This window comes from Felis catus, chromosome B1 (assembly GCF_018350175.1).
Source record: "Felis catus isolate Fca126 chromosome B1, F.catus_Fca126_mat1.0, whole genome shotgun sequence".
NCBI classification, from domain to species: Eukaryota; Metazoa; Chordata; class Mammalia; order Carnivora; family Felidae; genus Felis; species Felis catus.
The window spans coordinates 158,606,603-158,629,283 of NC_058371.1; positions in this window are offsets into that span (position 1 = coordinate 158,606,603).

Consider the following 22,681-nt stretch of genomic DNA (forward strand, 5'->3'; position numbering starts at 1 on the left):
GAACATGAGAGGGGGAGAGGTAGAGAGAGGGAGACACAGAATTTGAAGCAGGCTCCAGGCTCTGAGCTGTCAGTACAGAACCCGACATAGGGCTCAAACCCATAAACTGAGAGATTATGACCTAGCCAAAGTCAGAAGCTTAACTGACTAAGCCACCCAGGCGCCCCTGTACATTGTTTTTTTTTTAACAATTTTTTTAGCAACCAAATATCTTAATCAAAAGGTATTTGGTTGGTAAAAAATTTCTAACCATCATCTGAGCTTTCAGCGGGTAGAAATAATTTTGCTTGTGGAGGGTTTTGCCTCAATGATGGCGGCTGACATCAGGGTGGTGGTTCCTGAAGGTTGAGATGGCTGTGACAACTTCTCAAAATAAAACAATAATGAAGTTTGATGCATCAGTTGACTCTTCCTTTCATGAGAGATTTCTCTGTAGCACATGATGCTGCTAATAGTATTTTACCCAAAGTAGAACTTCTTTAAAACCTGGAGTCAATTCTTTCAAACCCTGCTGCTGCTTTATCAACTGAGTTACAGAATATCCTAAATCCTTTGTGGTCATTTCAATAGGTTTCCATCTCAAGAAATCACATTATTTGCTCATCCAGAAGAAGCAACTCCTCATCTGTTAAAGTTTTAATATGAGATTGCAGTAGTTCAATTTATATCTTCAAGCTCCACTTCTAATTCTAGTTCTCTTGTTATTTCCACCATATCTGAAGTTACTTCTTCTACTGAAAACCTGAACCCCTAAGGTCCTCCATGAGGGTTGGACTCAACTTCTTCCAAATTCCTGTTAATATTGATATTTTGACCTGTTCTTAATAGCATCTAATATAGTGAATCTTTTCCAGAAGATTTTCAATTTACTTTCACAAGATTCATCAGGGAAATCGCTACATATGGCAGCTATAATTTATGAAATGTATTTCTTAAAAACATAACTTGAAAGTTGAAATGACTCCTTGATCCATGGGCTGCAGAATGGATGTTGCATTATCAGACATAAAAACAATAATTTCATTGTACATCTCCATCAGAGATCTTGGGTGACCAGGTGCATTGTCAGTGAACAGTCTTATTTTTAATGGAATCTTTTTTTCTGAGCTAGTGGGTCTCAAAATATTTGGTAAACAATGTTGCATGCGTGTGTTGTCTTGTAAGCTTTGTTTTCCCATTTCTAGGGCACAGAGGAGATTTAGCATAATTCTTAAGGGCCTTAGAATTTTCAGAATGTCCAATGAGCATTGACTTCAGCTTAAAGTCACCAGCTGCATTAGCCCCTAACAAGAGAGTCAGTCTGTCCTTTGAAACTTTGAAGCCAAGTATTGACTTCTTTTCTCTAGCTATGGAAGTTCCAGATGACATCTTCTTCCAATAGAAGGTTGTTTCATCCACAATTGAAAATCTGTTATTTAACATAGCCACCTTCATTAGATCTTCTGGATTGCTGTTGGTTTACAACCCTCTCAGGAGCTTCCCAGGGGTAATCTGGAACTGGCCCCCATACTAAGGAGGCAAGGAGAGACCAAAGAAAGAGGGAGCCACTCTAGATTGGTGGGGGTGTGAGAAGTTTTAAAAAGCAAACGGAACTTACATATGAGGCTTGTCTTGGTCAGCAGCAAAATGAATGGATCCCTGCACCTGCCTGCCAAATCTTAAAAGTTTACAAAAAGGCCTTAGCCGGGTTCAGTCATGTATTCTGTGCAGCTGTTCTCAACACCACATCATTATCTAAAGGTTATATCCTTAGAGCAGCCTCTGGGAGCTAAAAAGGCAAGAAGAACTCACATTCCAAGGACAGGGGAAGGGATAAGAAGCCTCCAAGGGCCAGAGTCCAGCTCACAGGTCAATGGATGGTCATGTCTTTTTGATGATGTTCCTCAACAGTAACTTGCTGCAGCTCCCGTATCAGCACTTGCTGCTCACTTTGCACTTTTATGTGAGGGAGATGGCTTCTTCCCCTAAATCTTATGGAGCAGCCTCCGCTAGCTTCCAACTTTTCTTTTGCAGTTTCTTCACCTCTCTCAGCCTTCACAAAATTAAAGGGAGTTAGAGCCCTCCTCTGGATTAGGTTTTTGGCTTAAGGGAATGTTGTGGCTAGTTGGATCCTCTATCCTGATCACACTTTCTCCACATCAGCAATAAGGCTGATTCACTTCCTTATCATTTGTTTGTTCAATGGAGTAGCACTTTTCATTTCCTTTAAGAACTTTTCTTTTGCATTCACAGCTTGGCTGTTTGGCACAAGAAGTCTAGCTTTAGGCCTGTCTTGGCCTTCCAGATGTCTTTCTCATTAAGCTTAATCATTTCTAGCTTTTGATTTCGAGTGGAAGACATGTGACTCTTCCTTTCACTTGAACACTCAGAGGCCACTGTAAGGCTATTAGCTGCCCTAATTTCAAGATTGTTGTAATAACTCAGAAAACAGGGAGCCTAAGGAGAAGAAAAGAGATGGGGGAATGGCTTATTGGTAGAGCAGTCAGAATACATGCAACATTTATTGATTAAGTTTTCCATCTTATGTGGCTGTAGTTTGAGGTCATCCAAAACAATTACAATAGAAATATCAAAGGGTTGCCTGGATGGCTCAGTCAGTTAAGCGTCCAACTTGGGCTCAGGTCATGATCTCATAGTTCATGGGTTCAAGCCCCACATTGTGTTCTGTGCTGACAGCTCAGAGCCTGGAGCCTCCTTCAGATTCTGTGTCTCCCTCTCTCTCTGCCCCTCCGCTGCTCATGTTCTCTCTCTCTTTCTCAAAAATAAAAAACATTAAAAAAAATTAAAGACATATCAAAGATCACTGATCACAGGTCACTACAACAAAATAATAATACTGACAAAGTTTTAAATATTTTGAGAACCACAAAAATGTGACACAGAGAGCAAATGCTGTTGGAAACATGGTGTAGGTTTGTCACAAATTTGTACAAACGCACTATGTAGGAAGCATAATAAAGCAAAGCAATAAAACAAGGTATGCCTGCTGTTGAACTTGATCGGGCTCACTCACGTCTGGGGGTTAGCTGATGAAGACTGGTCTGGCCGAAGAAGGATGGTGGGTGGTGTAGCTCAAATCCATATATCTCATCCTCCAGAGAGAGCTGGGGGGTTTGAGAGCAGATAAGCAAGTCTCAATATGCAAGTGCTTTTTATGCTTTTTTATGTCCAATTGCCTACAAAGAAGGCCACAATGATTCCTCCTCTCCTTTTATACACTCTTTTTTGCAGTGTGTCTGTTTACCCACCTCTTGAACCTGGGGTGGTCTTGTGACTTGTTTTGACTGTTGGAATGTGTCAATGTGACATTGCTCAACTTCTGACTTGAGGCTTGAAGAGACGTCCAGCTTCTCCTATATTTTCTTAGAAAGTCTTGTTACCACATAAGGAAACTGTACAGCCTGCTTGAGGATGATAAAACTACATAGAGCAGAGATCAGTCACCTAGCTGATAACTCCAATGAAAACCAGCCCCTAAATCAAGCCACCCCAGGAAAGACCAGCAGAAAATCACCCTGCAGAATTAAGCCCAAATTGCTGACTGATGGAACTAAAATAAAATGATTTTTGCCTTAAGTCACTATGTTTGGGGGTGGTTTCTTATACAGCAATAAATAACTGAGATACTCTACATGCATCATATTTGGAAATAATACACCATTGGTCAAATCAAATCATGTAGTTATTTCCAGAGTCAAGAAGTGGGGCAGAATGTTGTACCCACAATGAGAAGAATGAAAATTAAAACCATCAATGCAAATGACCTACTATGTACACATTAAATATGAGAGAACTAATGATAAGAAGCTCAAATGATTCATACAACAGCACTCATTTAGGAACAAAAAGTGCTAATCCTAGCTCCTTCAACTACAAAGCCTAAACTCCTTTTCCTTTACCACTGAAGCCAATCTACAATAGGGGAAATATAGAAGTTCAGCTTGAGGAGGCTAGGGATTCCAACTTCTGTTAAGACTCATGCTCAAATTTTCCCTTTGCATTTTGTCTTTTCCATAGCTGAAATTAAATTTCCACCAGAAGGCTCAGGGCATTCAAAAGCCAACACCAAATATGAACTAAAGTGGGTAATCTCTAAGGACCTTTATAGAAACAGCATTTTTTACCAACCATCAGACTGCCCTTGCTATTAATGGGACTCCAACAAAGTGCTGTATTTCTGCTGAATGGACTCTGACCTTACTCCAAATGTCTGACTTCCCACAGCATGTATTTCAATTCTTCTAAATAAAGTTCTGTTCAGAAATTCTACTTCTGGTAATTGGTCTATTTCTTTATTGTCCTCTTTGCTTTCTTTAGTCTCAGAGATGGGACATTTTTTTTTCCTGGTTCAAATAACGATGACCAAAGCCCTATTGCCATTTTCAGATCTTCTTAGAGTTGCTTGCCTAGACTTCTAAGAATTATCCAAAATTTCTGCCCATCATCTCATTCTTCACACTGGATAGGATGCCCTGATATTTCAGTGTTAAATCCTACTGCTAGCTGTTTTCTTGCATTTCTATCCTGCTAACTCTTAAGACAAAAAATATCTTATTTATCTTTATGTTTGCATACATTATGTTTACTAGAGTGCTTTGCAGTATCTTCAATTTAGCCAGCATTTCATTAAAGTGTGTTGAATAAGTGACACAAGTAAATATTAAATGAATACAACTTGTTATGTGGAAAAGCAGTTTCATATTGTTGCTTATTAGAGGAGAAAGACAGGCCATTACCTATTCTCTGATACTATTTTTACACTAATACGTTAGTAAGGAAATTACCACTATGACTCTAATTTAATAATACAGAAACAGCTTCTATTACTTCTGATGTGTCTATAGTTATCTATGGATTGTCTAAAGCTACTGGGTACCATGGTGACCTGTATTTATACGGAGGCTAAGTGGAGAAATGGAAATCCGATTCAGTGGTATCAGAAAAATGAAATTGGGTAAAAAGGAGCACATACTATACTGTAGCACACTCATTTTTCTCTGAGTCACTTTCAGAAGAAAGTACAGTTCTTTCTGTACTTTGGTGGACATAAAACTGGTGGGGAAAAAAAAACAACAGAAAGACAGCTGTCTGGAGTCCTTCAATAAAAAGAAACTACAGTAATTTTGATTCTCTCTCCTTTCTACCATTTTCTATATTCCATTTATAGCAAAAACTATATCCGGTGACCATTGTAGAATAAGTCTGTAATGGTTAATTTTATGGGTCAACTTCACTGGGCCATGAGGTGCCTAGATATTTGGTTAAACTTTATTTCTGAGTGTGTCTGTGAGAGTGCTTCTGAATGAGATTAACACTTGAATCTGTAGATTGAGGAAACCAGATTGCTCTGATCAAGGTGGATGGGCCTCGTTCAATCCAGGCCTGAATAGAATAAAAGGATGAGTAAGATTTTTTTTTCCTCTCTGCCTGACTGACTTTGAGTTGGGACATAGGTCTCTGCATTTGGACTTGAACTTGACTGGAATTTACACCACCAGCTCTCCTGGTTTTCAGGTCTTCAGACTCAGAACTATACCCCTGGCTCTCTTGGATCTGGACTTTTCAGCCTGCCTAATTGTGTGAACCAATTTCATATAATGAATATTGGTTCAACTTCTCTAGAAAACCTTGACTAGTACAAAGTCCTTCCTCCCAGTAACGCAAGAACCACTGAACAAGCCAAACATTCAGTGATCTCAGATCCCAGAAAGATTAAAAGTAATAGCCCTTTATTATTATCACTTAAACTTCAATCATTTTGAAGCATCTGCCTTTTGAAAACACAAACTATTCAGCAAATGTATATAAAAAAAGTTTTTACCACAAAAGACCATGGAAAGGTGAATTCCATATTTTCCTATGTCCATCAGCAAGGCTTGAACAAGTAATGAAAATGAATAATACATATCCTTAAAGGTCTGATGTTTGTCACAGTGCTAAGCAAGGCATATTTACAATTTTCCAATGCTCACTCAGCATTAATAAAGAAAGGATGCCATAATTCCCCACACTATGTCAGAGCAAGCTTTTGTTTTTATATCATATCTGCTATCAGAACATGGAATGAAGACTAGAAAAGATGGAGAATTAGCACCCTTCTTCCTCCATTCTCTTCCTTTGCCACTCAAGACACACTTGACAGTATTTTATGTAATTTGTGTGTGTGAGTGTGTATGTGTACTTTTAGTTTAAAAAAAAAAACATTAAAGAAATAACATCAAGAGGGGAAACTTAGTCAAAGCAATATAATAAAATACAAGAGTGCTTCAAAATCACACACTTGATGGAAAAGATAAAAGAAAATCAGTGGTAGGACATTTTATGAGAACAAAGACTTTCATGGAAAGATTTCAGCTTTTTTTACTGCTAGGAGTTCAAGAAAGCGGTTCATGCGATGGCTGTCATAACGATCATCACAGATCTAATATATAAATGTCATATTGCTGAGAACATCAGAATTGTTGAGAATTTAAAACAGGAAGAATTCCAGTATGGAAACATACTGTGAATAAAGACATTTCTTATTTTCATATGAGCCTTTGGTCCAACATGTTATTTCTAAAAAGGGATAGGGATGTCCCTTTAGAAAGGAAAAAAGGATAAAAATAATGTTTTTAAAAAACTCAGTAAAGAACAAGCAGGTTAATTTCAATAAATAATCAAAACTTTGTAAATATAAATTTCCTTTTGTGGTTTTATTATATTTTAACCTTTTGTTTAGCACCAACCTATCACACCAGCAGTGACTTTTTATTTAAAACAAAAAATAAAACTGAATAATTTACATCATTGCAACCTCATCTACATGGGATGGATTCTAGAAAGTAGAAAGTATTTTATATAAACAAATCAATATTTGTTCCCTACATCAAATATTATAGAAGATTTTTCTCAATACATTCTAGTGATTATTCAAAGATTCTCATCATTCTAGTCATTTTAGAAAGAAAGTCTCAGCTGAATGCTAATATGTCTGTAATTATACATTCTTTACCTTTTCATTTTGAAATAATTATAGAGTGACAAAAAAACAGGTACAGAGAGGTCCCATGTAGCCTTCACCCAGTTTCCCCTGAGGCTTACATTTTACATAACTATAGAACAATATCAAAACCAGGAAAGTCACATTATTACAAAGTGTGTTAATAGTTCTAAGCCATTTGATCACATGGGTAGATTTCTGTAACCACTACCTCAATCAAGATATAGAACCACAAAGATTTCCCTTATACTACCCACTTACAGTCACACTCATCCCTCTGATCCTTAACCCTTGGTAACCACTAGTTGATTAATATATCTACATCTCTGTCTATATATATGTTTATAGTCATATCTAGAATATTATATAATAGGGGACGACTGGATGGCTCAGTCAGTTGAGCATCCAACTTCGGCTCAGGTCATTCATGATCTCACAGTTCATGAGTTTGAACACTTCATTGAGTTCAGGTTTGCTGCTGTCAGCCTGTCAGAGCAGAGCCCACTTTGGATCATCTGTCCCCCTTACCCTCTGCCCTTCCCCCACTAATGCTCTCTCTCCACCTCTTCCCTCAAAAAATAAAAAATAAAAAATAAATAAATAAATAAATAAATAAGAATATTACATACTGGAATTGCACATTATGTGACTTTTGTGATTGGCCTTTTGTACTCAAGATAATATGCTTGATATCCATCCAAGCTGTTCCTTTTTATTTCTGAGTATTATTCCATGGTATGGATGTACACTATTTACCCATTCACTTGTTTTTTAGTTAATTCATTTATTTTTTTAATTTATATCCAAGTTAGTTAGCATATAGTACATTAATGATTTCAGGAGTAGAATCCAGTGATTCATCCCCTACTATAACACCTAGTGCTCATCCCAACAAGTGTCTTCCTTAATGACCATTTAGCCTATCCCCCAACCCACAATCCCTCCAGTAACACTCAGTTTGTTCTCTATATTTAAGAATCTCTTATGTTTTGTCCCCCTCTCTGTTGTTGCATTATTTGTGCTCCCTTCCCTTATGTTCATATGTTTTGTATCTTAAATTCCACATATGATATTTGTCTTTCTCTGACTGACTTATTTCACTTAGCATAATACTCTCTAGTTCCATCCACATTGTTGTAAAAGGCAAGATGTCTTCCTTTTTGATTGCCGAGTAATACTCCATTGTATATAAATACCACATCTTCTTTATCCATTCATCTGTCGATGGACATTTGGGCGCTTTCCATACTTTGGCTATTGTTGACAGAGCTGCTATAAACATGGGGTGCATCTGTGCTTTTGAAACATCACACCAGTACCCTTTAGACAAATACATAGCAGTGCCATTGCTGGGTCGTAGGGTAGTTCTATTTTTAATTTTTGAGGAACCTCCATACCATTTCCCATAGTGGATGCACCAGTTTGCATTTCCACCAGCAGTGCAAAAGGAGTCCTCTTTCTCCACATCCTTGCCAACATCTGTTGTTGCCTGAGTGGTTAACTGTAGCCATTCTGACAGGTGTGAGGTGGTATCTCATGGTGGTTTAGATTTATATTTCCCTGATGATGAATGATGTTGAGCATTTTTTCATGGTTTTGTTAGCCATCTGGATGTCTTCTTTGGAAAAGTGTCCATTCATGTCTTTTGCCCATTTCTTCACTGCATTATTTGTTTTTTGGGTGTTGAATTTGATAAGTTTTTTATAGATTTTGGATACTAACCCATTATCCAATATGTCATTTGCAAATATTTTCTCCCATTCATCAGTTGTCTTTTAATTTTGCTGATTGTTTCCTTCACCATGCAGAAGCTTTTTTATCTTGATGAGGTCCCAAAATTCATTTTTGCTTTTGCTTCCCTTGCCTCCAGAGACATGTTGAGTAAGAAGTTGCTATGGCTGAGGTCAAAGAGGTTTCTGCCTGCTTTCTCATCTAGGATGTTGATGGCTTCCTGTCTTACCTTTAGATCTTTTATCAATTTTGAGTTTATTTTTGTGAATGATGTAAGAAAGTGGTCCAGGTTCGTTTTTCTGCATGCCGTTGTCCAGTTTTCCCAGCACCATTTGCTGAAGAGACTGTCTTTATTCCATTGGATATTCTTTCCTGCTTTGTCAAAGAGTAGTTGGCCATACATGTATGGGCCCATTTCTGGGTTCTCTACACTGTTCCATTGATTTATGTGTCTGTTTTTGTGCCAGTACCATACTGTCTTGATGATTACAGCTTTGTCATACATCTTGAAGTCCGGAATTGTGCTGCCTCCAGCCTTGGTTTTCGTTTTCAGGATTGCTTTGGTTATTTGGGGTCTTTTCTGGTTCCATACAAATTTTAGGATTGTTTGCTCTAGATCTGTGAAGAATGTTGGTGTTATTTTGATAGGGATTGCATTGAATATATGATTGCTTTGAGTAGTAACAACATTTTAACAATATTTGTTCTTCCAGTCTAGAAGCATGGTATATTTTTCCATTTTTTTGTGTGTCTTCTTCAACTTTTTTCATAAGCTTTCTATAGTTTTCAGTGTATGCATTTTTCACCTCTTTGGTTAGGTTTATGCCTACGTATTTTATGGCTTTTTGTGCAATTGTAAATGGGATTGATTCCTTGACTTCTATTTCTGCTGCTTCATTATTGGTGTATAGAAATGCAAGCGATTTCTGTTCATTGATTTTATATCTTGTGACTTTGCTGAATTCATGGATCAGTTCTAGCAGTTTTTCGGTGGAATCCTTCGGTTTTCTATGTAGAGTATCATGTCATCTGTGAAGTGTGAAAGTTTGACTTCCTCCTTGCCAATCTGGATGACTTTTTTTCTTTGTGTTGGCTGATTGCTGTGCTTAGGACTTCTAATTCTATGTTGAGTAACAGTGGTGAGAGTAGACAACCCTGTCGTGTTCCTGACCTTAGGAGGAAAGCTCTCAGTTTTTCCACATTGAAGATGATATTACCAGTTGGAGTTTTGTATATGGTCTTTATGAACTTAAGGTATGTCCCTCTATCCCTTCTTTCTTGAGGGTTTCTATCAAAAAGCGATGCTGTATTTTGTCAAATGCTTTCTCTGAATCTATTGAGACAATCATGTGGTTCTTGTTCTTTCTTTTATTAATGTGATGTATCACACTGACTGATTTGCAGATATTGAACCAGCCCTGCATCACAGGTATAAATCCCACTTGGTCATGGTGAATAATTCTTTTAATGTATTGTTGGAACCATTTGTCTAATAATTTGTTGAGAATTTTTGCATCCATGATCATCAGGGAAATTGGTCTACACTTCTTTTTAGGGGATCTTTGTCTGGAATCAAGGTAATGCTGTCCTGGTTGAATGAGTTTGGAAGTTCTCCTTCCATTTCTATTTTTGGAACAGCTTCAAAAGAATACCGTTAACTCTTCTTTAAATGTTTGGTATAATTCCCCCTGGAAAGCCATCCAGCCATGGACTCTTTTTTTTTTTTTTTCTTTTCAGAAGATTTTTGATTACTAATTCAATTTCTTTACTGGTGATGGGTCTGTTCAAATTTTCTATTGCTTCCCGTGTCAGTTTTGGTAGTTTATATGTTTCTAGGAGTTTGTCTATTTCTTCCAGATTGCCCAATCTATTGGCAAATAATTGCTCATAATATTCTCTTATTATTGTTCTTATTTCTGCAGTGTTGGTTGTGATCTTTCCTCTTTCATTCTTAATTTTATTTATTTGGGTCCTTTCCTTTTTCTTTTTGATCCAACTGGCTAGGGGATTATCAATTTTGTTAATTCCTTCAAAGAACCAGCTCCTGGATTCATTGATCTGTTCTACTGTTTTGTTTTTTTGAATTTTGGGGGGGGGGGGGTTGTATGTTTTTTTGTTTTGTTTTGTTTTTTGGTTTTTGGTTCCTATAGCATTGATTTCTGCTCTAATCTTTATTATTTCCCATCTTCTGCTTGTTTGGGGTTTTATTTTCTGTTCTTTGTCCAGCTCTTTAAGGTGTAAGGTTAGGCTGTGTATCTGAGACCTTCCTTCCTTCTTTAAGAAGGCCTGGATTGCTATATACTTCCCTTTTATGACGGTCTTTGCTACACCCCAGAGGTTTGGGGTTTTGGTGTTATCATTTTCATTGACTTCCATGTATTTTCTAACTTCCTCTTTAATTTCTTGGTTAACCCATTCACTCTTTAGTAGAATGTTCTTTAATCTCCAAGTATTCATGGTCTTTCCAAATTTTTTCTTGTGGTTGATTTCAAATTACATAGTGTCATGGTCTCAAAATATGCACAGCATGATCTTGATCTTTTTGAACTAGTTGAGGGCTCATTTGTATCCCAGTATGTGATATATTCTGGAGAATGATACATGTGCATTCAACATGAATGTGTATTCTGCTCCTTTCAGGATGAAATGTTCTGAATAAATCTGTTAGGTCCGTCTGGTCCATTGTGTCATTCAAAGCCATTGTTTCCTTATTGATTTTCTGTTTAGATGATCTGTCAATTGTTGTAAGTGGGGTGTTGAAGTCCCCTACTATTATGGTATTATTATCAATGAGTTTCTTTATGTTTATGATTAATTGATTTATATATTCAGGTGCTATCATATTGGGGGCATAAATGTTTATAATTGTTTAATCTTGTTGGATAGACCCCTTAACTATGACATAATGTCCTTCATCTCTTGTTACAGTCTTTATTTTAAATCTAGATTGTCTGATGTAAGTATGGCTACTCCAGCTTTCTTTTGGCAACCATTAGCATGATAGATGGTTCTCCATCCCCTTATTTTCAATCTGGAGGTGTCTTTAAGTCTAAAATGGGTCTCTTGCAAACAGCATATAGATGGATTTTGTTTTCTTATCCATTATGTTACCCTATTTATTTTGGTTGGAGTTTTTAGTCCATTGACATTTAGAGTGAGTACTGAAATATATTAATTTATTGCCATTTTGTTGCCTGTAGAGTTGGAATTTCTGGTGGTGTTCTCTGGTCCTTTTTACTCTTTGTTGCTTTTGGTCTTTTTTGTTTTGTTTCATCTTTTCTCCCCTGAGGGAGCCCACCCCCTTAAAATTTCTTGCATTGCTGGTTTAGTGGTCATGAACTCCTTTACTTTTTGTTTGTCTGGGAAACTCTTTATATCTCCTTCTATTTTGAATGACAGCCTTACTGGATAAAGAATTCTTGGCTGCATATTTTTCTGACTCAGCACATTGAAAAATCCTGCCATGCCTTTCTGGCCTGCAAAGTTTCTGTGGATAGGTCTGCTGTGCACCTGACCTGTCTTCTCTTATAGGCCAAGGACTTTTTTTTCGCCTTGCTGCTTTCATAATTCTTTCCTTGTCTGTGGATTTTGTGAATTTGACTACTATATTCCTTATTGACGGTGGTTTTGTTTTGTTTGTTTTGGTTTCTTTTATCCAATGAGAGTTCTCTGTGCTTCTTGGATATTGAGGTCTGTGTCTTTCCCCAGGTTAGGAAAGTTTTCTGCTATGATTTGCACACATAAACCTTCTACCCCTTTTTCTCTCTCTTCGTCTTCTGGGACTCCTAAGATTCAGATGTTATTTCTTTTTAGTGAGTCACTGAGTTCTCTAATTCTTATATTGTGCTTTTTTCCCTTAGTTTCCCTCTTTTTTTCTGCATTATTCTCCATAATTCCATCTTCTATATCGCTGATTTTCTGTGCTGCTTCATCCATCCTTGCTGCCATGGCATCCATTTGAGATGCATCTCAGTTACAGTGTTTTTAATTTTGTCCTGACTAGATTTTCCTTCTTTTATATCCACATAAAGGAATTCTAAGCTTTTTCCAACTCCAGCTAACATTCTTATTTTCATTATTCTAAATTCTAGTCCAGACATCTTGCTAACATCTGTGTTGATTAAGTCGTTGGCTGTCATTTCTTTCTGTTCTTTCTTTTGGGGTGAATTCCTTCATTTTGTCATTTTGGAGAAAGAAAAATAATTAATAAAATAAAAAATACAAAGTAAACAAATTAAAAACAACACAAAAAATCAAATAAAGGAAGCTAGTTCCTAGGTATATTTTGGTCTGCTTGTTGAAAGAAGTTTGATTGAATAGAGAAAAAAAAGTAAGAAACCATTTAAATTTTTTTTAAATGTATGCAATAAATAGAATAAACTGAATTGAAGAAGGTAAAATAGAAAAAAACAAAATAAAAAAACTTACTAAAAAATTAAAACTACAGTAAAAAATTTTAAAAACTTTTGTATAAAAACAGAAATAAAAAATAAATGCTTTCTCTTGTCTCTAAGAATAAAAAAAGAAAAAGGAAAGAAAAAAAAGAAATGAATGGATGGACCAGTGAACAGAATGAAATACGAATGAAATTATATACAGTTTCCCTTAGAAGTCAAACTATGAAGCACTTTATAGTCTGTACACTAAACAGGCAGAGAGCCTTGTGGTGGTCCCCCGTTAGGGCTTGGTTGGTGCAGTTGAATGGGACTTGGTATAACAGCTTCATTGTCCACTAGGTGACACTGCTTAGCTTACTGGGGTGGATTGTTGTGGCTCACATGCACATGTGTGTGCATGTGCAGGAGAGGTATAAATGGCATCACCCAGATTCCCAGTCTCTGACTCTGAAACTCTGCATTCTCACCAATTGGCAATCAAGCCCTCCGTTGTCTCTGGCTTCCAATCACTGCCCACTTCTACACTGCCCATGTCCAAGCCGTCAGTCTGCCAGGCAGCACCTCCCTTCCAAATTTTATCTCAGATGTGGCTGTTTCTAAACCCCTCACTTCTGAGGGCCCTGTGGCTTGGACCCACTCCAACTCTCTGGGGGAGGGTCTCACTAAGCAATGGTCAGGTGCTGGCTTGCCCCCGGGAACATTCTTGGGATCACACTGCTGCAGAGGCTCAGTGGTTGTGGCCAGTGCTAGCTTGCCCCAGAATAAGATTGTGCAATTGCTGCCTGGCAGTGGTTCAAACATTACGGTAAATCACAACATACGACCAGCTCCAGGTTTCACTGCATCCTGGCATCTTTGTTCCAATACCAGCAATCATGTTCTCTGTGGTCTGCTGGGACCTTCACCTGTGGGGAAGTCATACAACCTCTACCAAATGCTCTCCCGGCAGGGGAACCACTTCTCCCTGTGTGACCTGCAGACTCCTTGGACCTCACTGCCTGCTCCTGGGGATTAGCCCTTCCCACCAGAGCACCACCAGGTAATGGGCTGTGGCATTTCTGATGCTGCTCTCCCCTGTTTATAGAGTCCTAATGGTATTGAAACCCTCTTCTTTCTCTCTTTCTTGTTCAGTCATTTGTGGGTGTTTCCACTCTTTCCTTTCTCTCCAGCTACTTTTGGGGAGAATGGGTTTCCTGTACTCTCCCCCCTTTCTCTGTCCTCTCTCTGCAAATATAACTTCCTACCCTCTGCTGCTTCTCTCTCCCCCAGTTCACCTCTCCGTGCCATGTACCTGTAGAATTCTGTGGCTCAAGTTATGCAGATTGTTGTGTTAATCCTCAGTTCAATTTTCTAGGTGTGCAAAATGGTTTGATGCTGATCTAGCTTCATTTCAGGGACGAGAGAAACAGGGAACTTCCATGCTGCTCTGCCATTTTGGCCTTTCCTCTCTATCCATTCACCTATTGTAGGACACTTTGGTTGTTTGCAGTTCGGAGCAATTATAAATAAAGCTTCTATGAACATTCCTGTAGGGTTTTGTGCAGATAGTTTGACTTCTCTGAGATAAATGCTCAGGAGTGTGATTGTTGGGTTATATAGTTAGTGTAAATTCAGTTTTTTTAAGAAACTGCCAACCTATTTCCCAGAGTGGCCTTATCACTTTAAATTCCCAATAATATGTGATATATATGTATTAATACATACAACTATATATATGTATATAATAATGTATGAGAGTTTCTCAGCATATCTGTCAGCATTGGCATTGTCACTATTTTTAAATAGGCTTTATTTTTAGAGCAGTTTAAGGTTTGTAAGAAAAATTAATCAGAAAGCACAGAATTCCTATAAATCTCCTGACCCCATATACATACAGCCTACCCACACACTAACAGTGTCTCCACTATCAACATCCCACAGCAAAGTGGTACATTTGTAATAATCAATGAATCTACATTGACACATCATTATCACTCAAAGTTCACAGTGTTCATTAGGGTTCCCTTTTAGTCATGAAAATTTTATGGATTTTGACACAAGTATACTGACATGTATCAACTATTATAGTATCATAGAGAATAGTTTCACTGTCATTAAAATCCTTTGTGTTCCACCTATTCATCCATTCCTCACCCAAGCTCTAGCAATCATTGATCTTTTCATTGCTTCCATAGTTTGGCCTTTTCCAGAATGTTAAATCATACAATATGTACCCTTTTAAGATTGTAAATTATACTTAATAATAAGCATTTAAGTTTCCTCCATGTATTTCCATGATTTCAAAGCTGTTTTTTTTTTATTGTTTTAGCACTGAATCATAGTCCACTACATGGATGATACACCACAGTTTACTTATCTATTAACCTACTATCATGGGTTAAATTATGCACTCCCCCTCATAAACACATGTTAAAGTCATAACCTCTCATACCTCAAAATGTGACTATACTAGGAGATAGGGCCTTTAAAGAGGCAATGAAGTTAAAATTAGGTCATCAACCTGGATCCTAATCCAATATGGCTGGTGTCCTTATGAGAAAATATTAGGACATAGACATGCACAGAGGGAAGACAATGTGAAGACACATGGAGAAGATGGTAATCTATAAACAAAGGAGAGAGGTCATCAGAAGAAACCAACCCTGCTAACATCGTGATCTTGGATTTCTGGTCTCCAAAATTATGAGGAAATACATTTCTGTTGTTTAAGCTACCCCATTTGAGGTACTTGGTTATGGCAGCCTTATCAAACTAATAGAACTACTGAAGGACATCTTGTTTGCTTCCAAGTTTTGCAAAAATGAATTAAACTCCTAAGAGAATATGTGTGCAAGTTTTTGTGTGTTAAGTTTCAATTCATTTTAGTAAATACCAAAGAGTGTGATTGCTGATCATAGAGTAAGAGTACATTTAGTTTTGTAGGAAATTGCCAACTTGTCTTTCAGAGTAGCAGCACTCTGGAAGTGCTGGAAGTTTTACATTCCAGTGTATGAGTGATCCAATTACCCTGCATCTACACCAACACCGATTCTTGTCTGTTTTTTTTTTTTTTTTTTTTTTATTACAGTTGCCCTAGTGGTTGTAAAGTAGAATCTCATTGTGATTTTTATTTGCATTGATATTGGCATCTTTTCATGTGCTTATTTACCATTTGTATACTCTCTTCTATGAAATGTTTCTTCAGGTCTTTACCTATTTTCTAATTGGATTGTTTTTTACTGTTGAGTTTTGAGAGGTCCTTATATATTTGTCATTAAGAGTCTCATCCAGATATGTGATTTGCAAATATTTTCTTCAAAGCTATAGCTTTTTATTCTTTAACAGGGTTTTTTGTTTGTTTGTTTGTGTGTTTGTTTTATTTTGTTTTGTTTTTTTGTGTGTGTTTTCTTTTTCAGAGCAAAGGTTTTTAATTTTGTTGAAATTTGGTTTCTTCCATGAATCATACTCTTAGTATTATGTTTAAGAACTCTTCATCAAATCTTAGTTTCTAAAGATTTTCTCCTACATTTTCTTCTAAAAGTTTTATAGTTTGAGGCACCTGGGTAGCTCAGTTGGTTAAGCTTCTGACCCTTGATTTTGGCTCATGGTTCATGAGATTGAGCTCCATGTCTGACTCTACACTGATAGCACAGAGCCTGTTTGGGATTCTCTTTCTCCCTCTCTCTTTCTGCCCCTCCCCTGCTCATTTATGCACTAGCACTCCCTCTTTCTCTCTCTTTCCTCCAAAAAAAAAATTAATTAAAAAAAATAAAATAAATAAAAGTTTTATAGTTTTACATTAAAAAAAAATTTTAATGTTTATTTTTGAGAGAGAGAGACAGAGCACAAGTAGGGGAGGAGCAAAGAGGAGAGGGAGACACAGAATCTGAAGCAGGCTTCAGGCTCTAAGTTGTCAGCACAGAGCCCGACATGGGGCTTGAACTCACAAACTGTGAGATCATGACCTGAGCCAAAGTCAGATGCTTAACTGACTGGGCCACCCAGATGCCTCTATAGTTTTACATTTTATATTCAAGTCCATATTCCACATTAAGTTAATTTTTATGTAAGACATGAGATATAGGTTAAAGTTTATGTTTCTATTTTAGTTAAGGATATCTAATTGTTCTAGCACCATCTGTTAAAAATATTATCCTTCCCTCACTGTATTTCTTTGCTATGTTTGTTAAAAATCACTTGTCTACACTTGTATGGGGGAATGTCTCTATTCTCCTTATTGTTCCATTGATCTCTGTGATACTCCCTCTACCAATAACATACAATCTTGATTACTGTAGTTATATAATAAATCTTGCTATTGGGTAGAGTGATTCCTTCCCCTCTTCTTTTTTGACAAAATGTTTTAGCTCTGCACTTCCTTTACATTTCCATATAAACACTGCACTTTTATATATATTCATTTCTCCCTGAACAAAAAGAGTATATCAGTGAACCAGTTAGGATGCATAGCAAATATTTCAAATCTGAGATTTCAAAATATAAAGCTGTTGTATGTCTGTGTGTGTGTGTGTGTGTGTGTGTGTGTGTGGTATAGTTGTGGTAAGAGAGTGGAAGTGTTCCTTATTATAGCATATATTGATTTGCTGTTTATAATTGGTGTACATGAATTATAGTCTACTGTTTCTTTAACCAAAGTCACTGTATAATATCAATTGTAATTTATTTTGCCAGGTCATTGGTATGCATTTAATAAGAATGAATAAATGATTTCTCAATAAATATAACCAGATGGTAGCAACATCTTCATTGACAGAAGGATAGCATTTGCTTTACCATATATTAATAAATTAACTAGATGTCTCATATAAGTGGACATGTAAGTGCAGTTTTCAGTGCAGCTGAAAATGAGGAAAGAATTAGGTACTTGTATATTCGTGATTGTAGTGCAAATATTGTGACTTCTTGACCATATATAAAGGGAGGAAGGAAGAATCCACTTCTGAAAATTTTGTATTATTATTATTATTAAACACAGATTGTAAGTATAGAATATAAGACAAAAGGGTTCTTTAGTTTCTCCTCCAGTGGCTAATCAGTTCATAACAAGTCAGACTGTTAACCATAAAAAGTATGTCCTGTTTTTCTGTTTCTTCTCCCCGATCCTGGTTTTCTTAGTCTTTTACCTTCCCTACTTCCTTGTGGAATCCCATGTAGTCTCTTCTAGATCCTAGACCCAGATAAGAATCATTCCATTAGGTTGAGATTTTCTTTCCTTCCATTCTGAGAGTTAGAGACAGGATAAGAAGTAGGTGTGGTTGGAGGCTTGCTTCAGTGTAGCCTTGGGCTAACTCAATTTATTTACAAGACAGACAAACATGTTTTTCTAGTGTTTTTTCACATTTTTAGTAAAATCTTGAAACCTATTACTAAAATAATTTTCTGCCACTTTATCAGGACTAAACAAACATTGTTTTTTTTTTAATGTTAGCTTAGTGTGGTCCATGAACTCTGGAAGGAAGATGGGTATGTATAATTCACCCCAACCTAGCTGAGGAATGGGGGATGTTTTTTTAATCCTGCTATAGTATTTTCCTAGGAAATTATAAGAAAATTTTCTTTTTTCCATATCTCATGTGTCTGCATTTATGCAAAGAGTCATAGTCCACAGAAGACATTCACATGTTAGTGATTAATTTTATCCTCATGAACTATTGTTGAGGTAGGGAAAGGGGGAATTAATATTGTTATTCAAATTCTAGAAATGAAGAAACTGAGGCCTTAGTGATTATGCAAGGTTAGAGAAGCAGAACTTCTGGCTCCAAGGTAACAGAAACTGTCTAAAACACTATATTGTCTTCTTGCATAATGCCAAAACTTCATGGATTAGTAACTGTAAAAATAAAACTACAGAATGTAACACTTTATGAAAGAAACGAAAACATTTTGATCAGTGAATATAGTGAATATTCAGACTTGATGTTATAGGTTTGTGCATTATATTTTCAGATTATTTAAATACTCCAGAAGCCTAATTTCTTTGAATTATGACCACATGAAACAGTTTTCAATATCTAAAAGTCTCCACACTCCAAAGAAGACTAGTTCTTGACAATGCAACAAAGAAAAAAAAAGTAAGAGAAAGCAACAGAAAAGGGATGGGAGAGAAGGGAAAGAAGGAAGGAACGGAGGGAGGGAGAGAGGGAAAAAAAAGGAAAGAAGAAAGAAAGATAACTGAAAATATTAGTCAAATATGTTGCTTATTAATGGTATTAATTTGTTTAAAGTATCATAAGTTTTAATGATTAAGTTGTTTCACCCAGATGAGAGCTATTGATTAAAATAAATGTTTACTGCTCGGGGATTGTTAAGAAGGTGACTGGGGTCAGACACAAAGGATTGTTTTATAACCACTGAGACTCCAGTTTGTGTCTCACCTCTTAGACTTAATGCACAGTCTGGTACAAGCTCTCATAGGAAACAGAAGCACAGACCCAGCAAGACCTACCATTTTCATATACAGTGCTAGACTAATATAAATTGATTATACACTACTTCATTGCTGCAGAGAAAAATCTATAGCTACTAATGGATTTTGCTTTTAGTGTTGAAAGTCACAGAAATATTATATTCCTGACCTTGAATATTAGTTAATTTCCCTTTAGTGACCACTTTGGTAAATAAAAAAAAACCCCACAAATGGCTAAAAGGTTCCTATAAAATTCAACAACCATATGTTTAAAGAAAATAAAGTGGACTTTTATGTCAGGGGTGTGGTCTCTCATATGACAGCTTTGGTAACAACTAGAGTTTATTATTCTAGTCACCTACACTTACCCTGATGGTGGCCCATGACACAATTCAGTTTATTCTGCAGGAAAATCCTGAATGATCAAAGCATACACAATCATATCTTGTACATAGGGAAATATATTCAATCCTGTTTATGGTGTTGGAAAAATATAGTCTGAATCTGTCCTCATTAGGAAAATCACTTAAACATTCAGTGTATGAAATATATATACATACATATATTATATATAAATAAATATATATATATATATAGTATATTTATCTATCTATATCTATCTATCTATATATATATAGTATATATATCTGTAAAAAACAGGAGGGGAAGTCCTGTCAACTGAAATAAACTTAGCTATCATTTAGTATGGTTTAATTTCAGAAACACATGTTCTAATTCACAAATAGAACCAATCTGAATGCCATTAACTATTTGTCCCTGAAGGGAAAGAAATTTAGCAAGTGTCTTAAACCCTCTACTGAGGTAACCTTACCTGTTAACTAAGACAATAAAAGGTACTTTCCTCAAAGGGAAATTTTGGATTTATTTAAGTGTTTTTAAATGTACAAAAATAAATTATAAGCACTGTCCAATCTAAAGCAAAATACATCTACAACTGCAATAAAATGGAAACTAATGTAACTGACAATGTTCACTTGGTCTTGTGCATAAGAATTGGAAGTTTGGATTCAGAAGATCTAGAGTAAGTGGATTGCAGAGATGGCCCCTATCTTTTGCCCCTCTTGTATTCACCTGTTTTGCCATAGCATAATTTTTCAATCCCTTCCCATAAGCATGAGAGTAGACATAATTACCATCCCTGGGTTCATCCATGAATAACACTGACAATGATATGTTCATTTATATGACACAAAGAAAAGATTAAAATGGGTTTATACAATTGAGTGCATTCTTACCCTTGTCCTCTAATACTGCCATGAAAGGACATACCTGGGCTAAACTGATGAAGGATGGGACACATAGGGAGTAGAGCTAAGGTTTCCCAGTTGCCCCCAGATAAGACCATGCTAAATCATTTGATAACCAAGTAACCACCAATCATGATCATCAGAGTTGCTTCTAGAACTTTTCTATTAATGTAAGCAATAAATTCCTATGATTGTTTGTCACAGAAGTTCCATGGTTGTTTTTATACACCATTACTAAGGCTATAGAGAGCTGATGAAAAAAATGTACTGAAAGTGGGGTGCTACAGTAATAAAAATATGATTCATCGATTTGGTGACCAAGAGACAGGTAGTGAGAAAGAAACCATTAGAGGAAGTAGAAAAAACTTCCTCTACAACAGAAAGAAGAAAACTGTAACAGAAAAAGTGAAGAATGGTGACCTGTGTTATAACATTTTGACACATTTAGTAAAACTGTCACATATAACCTAGAAGTTAGAAAATGCACCTAATGAACTTTGGGACTTCACTTAAGAAATGTCCAAGGAAAGTATTTAGAACACCCTCCTCTTGCTTTTAGTTGTTCATGGTAAGGTTCTACAGGAAAAAATAAAGACTAAAAAACATGCCAGTTTTCAAGCAATATATAGTGGGAGTGTGGAGACCTTGGAAATTTTGGAAACTGTTAGTCTGGAAAATAAAACCATTCACATTCCCAGCCTCTCAAACAAGTAAAAGATTATCATATTAACACTTTGCCTCAGGAACAAGGATCTTTGAGACTTTTTGTTGAGACCTCTGGATGAATTAAATTGGTGCCTTGCAGACCTTCTCAGCTGGACAAATAAACTCCTAAGAATCTTAATTGTGTCATTGCACAGCAGCTTGACACGTCAAAACCACCAGGAATTAAATCTAGAGATAAAGGAATGTCTCAAAAACATTTGGGATGCAGCCTGTGGTGTATGTAGTGGACTCAAAATCTGCTATATAGAAAACCCACACAGTTTTCAAGGTGGTTGTACTTGCAAAAGCACTACTAGCTTTTTTAAAAAAATATAATTTATTGTCAAATTGGCTAGCAAACACTGTGCCCTGTGTGCTTTTGGTTTTGGGGGTAGATCCCCGTGGTATAGCACTTACATACAACACCCTGTGCTCATCCCAACAAGTGCCCTTCTCAATACCCATCACCTATTTACCCTCTCTCCCACCCTCCATCAACCCTCAGTTTGTTCTCTGTATCTTAAGAGTCTCTTATGGTTTGTCTCCTTCTCTCTCTGTTTGTAACTATTTTTCCCCTTCCCTTTCCCCATGGTCTTCTGTTAAGTTTCTCAAGATCCACATATGAGTGGAAACATGATATCTGTCTTTCTCTGACTGACTTATTTCACGGAGCATAATACTTTTGAGTTCTATCCATGTTGCTGCAAATGGCATTATTTCATTTTTTCTTATTGCCAAGTAGTATTCCATTGTATATATAAACCACATCTTCTTCTATATATAAACCACATTCATCAGTTGCTGGACATTTTGGCTCTTTCCATAATTTGGCTATTGTTGAAAGTGCTGCTATAAACATTGGGATACATGTGCCCTATGAATCAGCACTCTTGTATCCCTTGGATAAATTCCCAGTAGTGCTATTGCTGGGTCGTAGGGTAGTTCTATTGTTAATTTTTTGAGGAACCTCCACACTGTTTTCCAGAGTGGTTGCACCAGTTTGCATTCCCACTAACAGTGCAAGAGGGTTCCTGTTTCTCCACATCCTCGCCAGCATCTGTTGTTTTCTGACTTGTTAATTTTAGCCACCCTGACCAGTGTGAGGTGGTATCTCAGTGTGGTTTTGATTTGTATTCACCTGATGATGCGTGACGTTGAACATCTTTTCATGTGTCTGTTGGCCATCTGGATG